Genomic DNA, 7,274 nt, shown 5'->3' with positions numbered 1-7,274 from the left:
TTTGCTGGGGTAGTTGACCAGTTTGTTCTGCTCTCCTTCCTCTGCTGTGGTATCAGATGTCCTCTGCAGGCTCCAATGGGCTGCCATACTCTCCATGTGCATCTGGGCATGTCGTCTACTGCTCTGCTGTAGCCTTTTAGGAATCCTGGTTCTGACACATGCACTCCATGGTCAGATATCTAATCTGCCCCCAGCCGTAATTCCTGTGCTTGCCAATATATGTAGCAGACTGGTCCAATCTGTCCTGCATCCCATTCAGCTCTTGTACACATCAGTGGGTGTTGAAGTCTAGTTCAACAGCTGTCCCCGCTATGTAACCCACACACATGCTGGAGGGTGCCACTGCCTGTCTAGCCATGTCTGCCCCCAGCCGTGTTCTCATGCTCACCAGTGGAGCATGGAGCATGGAGTTGCAGCCATCTAAGAGGTGTGCACAGTTTCTCTACTGGGCCCACTCCCAGCCCCGGATCTTTTAATCTCCAGGGGATTCTGCAGTCTAACTTGACAGGACTTGCCCCCAGAACCAGTACTTTGCAGTTGATGCTGCAGCAACTGCTGCACTTACTCTGGCTCATGCCTGTGCCAGTGAATACAGCCAGTTAGCCCAGCCTGGTGTTCCCCTTAACTTAGTTTCCGTGCTAGTCAACAGGTGTTGTAGCCCTGCCTGGCCTGGTTTGGTCCTAGTTCCAGTACTCATGCTCACCAGTGGGAGCGGTGGCCCAGCAGGAGAGCCTCCCAACAGCTCCCTACTGTGTTCTCTTCAACACCATCCCCAAGTGTCATATGCACTGGTGGGTTCTGTGGCCCAGTCGGGCGTGACTCACCTCACCATGGCATTTGCTAGTGGGTGCTGTAACCTGGAGTGGCCATGTCTGCCACGAGTTCTAGCTCATGCTGTTGGGTGCCACCACCCAGCCCAGCCCAGCCAGCCCCAGTCCCAGCTCTAATGTGGACTGGCTAGTGTTGTAGCCTGACCCAGCCTGTCCTGCCCCCTTTCCTGGTTCAGATCAGCCAGTGGGTGTTATGAACTGGCTCAACCTGGCCTGTCCCCGGACCTGACCCACATGTTTGCTGGCAGATACCTGGCCTGGTTTGAGCTTCTCCCAGCCTTGATTCTAGTGCTTACACACAGGGACTGCATCCTGACAAAGTAGTTCTCCAAGCTCCTCTATCATGCCTCCTCCCATTGGCAGATCTTGTGGACCCTGGTGGCCCAGACTGACTTAGTCCACCTCCTGTCCTGGCAGGAACAGTGGCCTTGCCCAACTGGTCCATACCCATTCCAGTTCTTACTGTTGGTCCATGCTCAGACAGCTCTCACGTGTTTCAGTGGGAACCAAGACTTATTTAACCTTAAAAACACCAGTGTGTACTGGAGTCTAGCCAAGTCTGGAGGTGGTGATCAGTGGTGATTTGTGCTAACTAGCCCAGCCCAAGTCTCCCATGTGGGCTGGTGCATTGGTCTGATCCACAAAGATCCTCCAGCATCCCCCCTCCAAAACTCTCAGTCTCAGCACTCCTGCTTACCTGCAGGCACAATGGCCCTGTCAATAGATGTCCCTCAGAAGTCATTCCTTGGCTGCAACATATTCCCTCAGAGGTCTTCACTCCCACACATCTCCCTACCCTTTCCCTGATAAATACATGGACTACGCACATTGGGGAAACTCCCAGGCTCTCTCTGCCTGCTTGGACGGAGTCCCCAGGTCTCTGAACACACCCACTGGCACCGTCCGCCAAGCCACCTGCAAACCTGCACCCTCATACCCATAGGAGCATGCTGCTGGCTGTGCCTGTGGCGACCCAGGCCTTCTCAAAACATTTTAAAAGATTTATTTATTTGGAAGTCGGAGTTAACTAAAGACAGAGATCTTCTATTCAATGGATCACTCCCCTAATTGGTTAAATTATTTTCTCTATGTTTTTGTGTGTTGACTGGTGACCTTGGTAAGTTTGTTTATCAAGTCTAAAGTATGTAGATTCTTTTCTAAATTGGTAATGGCCTTCCTTGTCTGTGATTAGCAATAACTCTGTCTTTTCCTTTAAGTTCTCTTTTGCAGAAGGTATTTTTTTTTTTCATATTCAACCTGCACAGTGTGCTATAAAGGCGAATAAAAGGTGATTGGTCAGATCATTATGTTTGTCTTTATCAAGTTAAAAATGGTCCCTTTACGCTCCTACTTTCTTATAGTTGTCTTAACTCATGATTAAATATTAAATTCTAGCAAATTGTTTCCTATGTATTTGTCTAGATGACTACATGGTCTGTTCTTCTTTTTTTCACCTGCCTAATGTGGACGATTTCAAACAAGAGTATCACTTCTAATGAATTCAGTGATTATCAAATACTGTCTTTTTACAAATCTCTTGATCTGATTAGATACTGTTTTATTTAGGATTGTTGCATCTTCATGAGAATGAGTATCCTGCAGTTTTCCCTTCTTATAATGTTCTTTTTAGGTTTTGATAAGAGAATAATTCTGGCCTCATGAGATAATTCGGGACATACTCTAGCTTTTTCTGTCTTCTAGAAAAGCTTGTGTGAGATTGCCGTTATTTCTTTCTTAAGTATTTAGGATTCTGACAGCTGCCAGTGGGACCTAGAGACATCTTTTAGAGAAGGTATAAAGTTAAATATTAAGTTTTTAAATATATGTAGGACTATTCAGATGTTCTATTCTCGTGTCAGTGTTGACAAATTTTATTTTCCAGAATTTATGTTCATTTCATTAAACTGGTGTGATAACACTGTCATTAATATCCTTTCATTTTTAAATGTCTGTGGACAATAATTGTGATATGTATTTTCCATTTTTCCTTCATTAGTTTTGCTAAGGATTATGGATTTTGTTGGTGTTTTTAAAGAGATTAGTTGATTTTCTTTATTGCATATTTGTTTCCTTTTTCATTGCCCTTCATTTTATCTTTATTATTTCTTTACTTCTGTTTTCTTGGCTTTTATTTTTCTCCCATTTTGAAATGGAATCTTGTATCACTGGTTTTCAGACTTTCTTCTTTTGTGATGTGCTCGTTACATTAACATCTTCCCATATGTTTCCATCTAAACAGGTTTAGTTACATCCATGGACTTTGTGTCTCATAAGTATCTTGTGTTCAAAATGTCTTTAAACTTTATAATGATTTCCCATTTGATCCATAGGTTAGACATACATCTTGAAACCTTTAATTATTTCATAGTCATCCTTTCATTATTGATTTCAAGCTTCTTGTCATTATAAATAGAAAGTATTTTCCATGTTTTGGTCATTTCATATTTTTTGCTTGCTTATGTGAGTATGTGATCCATTATAACAAATTGTCATCTCTAGACCTGAAGTGATATATTTCCTCTAAATGTTGAGTATGGTGCTCTACATATGTGAGAAGATAAGCTTAGTTAACATTATTCAAATCATCCATAGTCCTTCTGCTTTTTAACCTGCACCAGGTACCAGCTGCTGGGAAATGTAAGGTTTATTCCATTATTTCCCTTGTTGTAGTTTTGTCACTTTTTGCTTTATGTAGTCTGAGGCTAGTTCCATTTATTTGATTTAATCATCAAAATCTCTTGTTTAATCTGAGTTACTCAGAAGTATGCTTTTTGCATTTTTGTTTTTAGTGTTTTTAGCAAGACAGGAAGAAATGAATTTTGTTTCTAGAAATGTATAATCTGTTTGAGTGTTTTTCTTTCTGCCATGCCCCTCTGATTAACGTATGCTTGTTTCTGTGTGTCTGTCCCCTATTCCAGTTATAAAAATTAACTGTAAATATATTAGTTAGGTCAATCACTGGCCTTTGAACTATTGACAGCTCCACTTTTTTGTCCCTGTAGCAAATTAAGCTAAGTCCTCATCACACATTAAGGCACTGCTCATGTTGTTTATTTTTCCTTTTCTCTTTAACCCTGGAATGCATGACATGGATTAAGCTAGCCCTGGCCCATTTTTGGATACTAGTATTGAGTTAAATTGCTTTTGGTGCCTTATACACTAGAAGTAATCTGATTTCATTCCCAAGACTGACTTTATCTCAGAATAAATTGTGATATTTATCACATTAACAAACAAGTAAATATGTCACATGGATTTTTCAATTTCTTTTGTTCTGGAAAAAAATGATAATCCCTTTTATAACTAAATGCTGCAACTTTCCTTCTGGATGGTTTCATGAACAAAACAATAAAGCATTTTCGTAACTGAGAGACATTCTGCTGTTTCTAAAACCACCCATGATCTGGGGTTTAAAGTTAATGTAAAACTGGGTTTGGTTTCTATCCAATAGCCTCAGAGAAGTTTTCATGGGACTTTGGTGATCAGTAAAGGGTTTATTGGAATAAAAATATCACAGTGTCTGTGCTGTGTGCAGATACTTACTGAGTTGTGATGAAGGAATTAGTCTCTAACTGAGCACATATTCTGAGCAATTAGGCCGAACGCCAAAACCATTAAGGCTGAAATGCCAAGTGCCTGTAGGGAAGATTCTGTTACAGGATTTAGCAACCAACCCTTGGCTCACTTGCCAGAGGGTGGCACTCCAGGCTTCCTGATAATTGTGCCAGCCTGGCTGACACTCAGCAGCTGCCACCAGGCCACTTCTGGCTTCCAGATACTCTCTGCAGTACTGCCTCTGTTCCCATATCATATTGTTTTGCTCACCTGCTCACCATCTGCCTGCCACTTGGGTGGTGGGTGCAGTTAGGGAATGATGCAATTGGAGTCATGACACCCAGCTGACACATGGCATTCACTTTTCCTGAGACTCAACCTTCCCACTAACCCTTCTCCAACTTGCCAGCTTGAAAGAAGAGTGTTGTTGTTCTAATATTTCAGGGGCCTGTACTCAGTAGCTCCTGGAGCATCCTGATACTCAAGCAACTGGGAGTGGGATACAGAGATTCCCTTGGGCTTATGGACACCCAGATACACCAAGTCTGCATTCCCAAAGACATGGGTCACTTTTCCAACTCCAAAGTTTCATTAAAATAGATGAAATCTGGTTATCTCTATCTTGTCCATTTCACCGTACCCCATAGCACTCCCCAAGCTCCCACTTAAAACTAGAGTAATGGAGTATCTGAACAAATTGATTTTATCCAGAATAGAGGAGATTAATTTGTTAGAGCCAAACATTTGGTGCAAAATTCTCCTATTCTTTCTGTGGGAACTTGAATCAGCAGCCCCTCCCCAAGCTCCCACGGAAGAAGCAGATGGGGATCTTGGCAAGGCTGTGAAGTCCAGGACTTGGACAAGTAGAGAATTCCATTTGCCAGGCTGAATTGCTTGTAATTAAAAAGCTTATCCTCCCCCTTTCTGCACTTGTGAACTTATCCGAGGAATTAACAGAGTACTTAATCTTGCACAGAAACAAATCTGTGCAGATTAATGAAAACCTGTGTTTGAAGTTCAAGGCTTCACTAGCAGGGGTGAGTCATGGTGGCAGGAGAGGTGCAACAGTGAGTTGCCCGCCTGCTTCTGTAGCTGCTGATGTGTTTTCTTGCTTTAGGGTGAAGACAGAATCTGTGTTCTATGCAGAGGTCAGGGCTGGGTGTGCAATCCCCTTCCTTCAGTCAGGGCCTCTCTCTTCTTCCTCCATCCTGCACTGAGTCTACATTGAACACTACACATGTTTGGCGTCTTGTTGGTGACACTGTCACCAGATTGTGAACACTGATCTGCTAATACAGAAAAGGGAGTAAGTCTTGAGTTTTGACATTTTAATGTGGAAAAGTTTGATGACAAAAATCACCTTTGCTACTGCCAGCCACAAAGATGCTGATGGTCCCAGGTGAGAGCACTGAGAATGTAGTATGGCATGACCGCTGATGGTGCGGGCGTAGCAGGAGCTCCAGGTTTTGTCAGAAAGCACTACTTTTTGTTAAGCCTCATCCAGGGGAGGTAAGAAGATGGTCTTTTCCTTCCTGTATTTGTTCTTATGTGAGGCATTGGCCATTTTGGAGGTAGAAATGGAGGTAGTAGTGATGGGAAGCACTGTACTTGGGGAACTACCTGTGGGGAAGAAAAGCATCACCTCTGTGTGTGCTGGTGTGAGTTGGGGGACATTGGCTATGAAGTCTGGTCATGCACAAACCTCCAGGGCATGAGAGAATATTCCTTTGGATCCTTTACTTGGGAATATTTTACCCACAAGCCATGCTTGAATTCTGCTCTGAAGGCAATTGGACCTGAGAGTCCCAAATTTATAGCTCTTTTAAGTAGCCACACCAGGGAGATGGCAAAGTCCTAGAAAGATATTCCCTAAACTGGAGTTTTGGCTTCCAAATGGAAACTACCTAGCAGAAGCTAAGACCAGCTTCTTGCTTCTCACTTCCGACCCTGGGTGTTGTTAAGAGAGCAGTTAGAGGCTCCCAGGTTACATTAGGAACAGTGTCCATTGGAAACCATGTTTCCCACTGTCCAGGTGGCACTGCCAGGCAGTCTCACATACTACCCACGCACATTCATTCACATGGTTTCTGCTTCTTGCAGTTTAACACTCTTTCACACTCATACACAATGAGATATGTAGTAACTGTTTTAATGAGGCAATTATATTTTAACTTTATTAAGTGCAATTATGTGTGCTCTTAAATTGCCTCAGCTGGAACAGCCTGGTGCTGGTACCTCCCTGGCACAGGCTCACTAGCCCCTGGGGGCTACTGGGCAGCTGGGCCTTGAATAACTACCCTTCTCTGTCCCTACGGCCTTTCCACCCCACAGCTGAGAGCTGCCACAGGGCAGGGACAACTATAATTTCCTGGCCCACCTGGTGGAGTTCTGGGTCACTGTATGGGAGGCTTAGATCTTTCTCACCTGCACTGCTGTGTTGTCAGAATTGTTTCTTTGGGCTCCAGGGCCCCAAACAGTCCTGTCACTTGCAGAGATATGGAGAGGAGGATTCAGAACAAACAAACTTGGATAACCATAACCATATACCTTGGTCTGATTTTTTTTTCTTGTTTGTCATCAGGGCTTTAGGTGTCTGAGGGCAGAGGGGAAGAAGGGGGCTCTCGCATTCTACCTGTGCAGGCACGTCCCAGTGCTAACTTTAACAAAAGGAAGTTTGGGTTGTGTGATATCTGCTTCATGCAAAATATTACATCTAATTTATAGGTAGCCGTGTTGCATGCAAAGTAGTCACTCATGTACATTATCACTCGTCTTAATAACCAGAAGGTCCTTGGTACTTTTGCCATCTCCCTGTGTCTATTTACCCCACACTTGGCCTACCCTCAGAAGGAGTCATTGCTTGAAGTTTACCCTCACTTTAGTTTATCA

Source organism: Ochotona curzoniae, unplaced genomic scaffold (genome assembly GCF_017591425.1).
Source record: "Ochotona curzoniae isolate NIBS_2020 unplaced genomic scaffold, NIBS_Ocur_1.0 contig_64, whole genome shotgun sequence".
NCBI lineage: Eukaryota > Metazoa > Chordata > Mammalia > Lagomorpha > Ochotonidae > Ochotona > Ochotona curzoniae.
The sequence above is the reverse complement of the archived record's forward strand: the minus strand, read 5'-3'. Positions refer to the sequence as shown.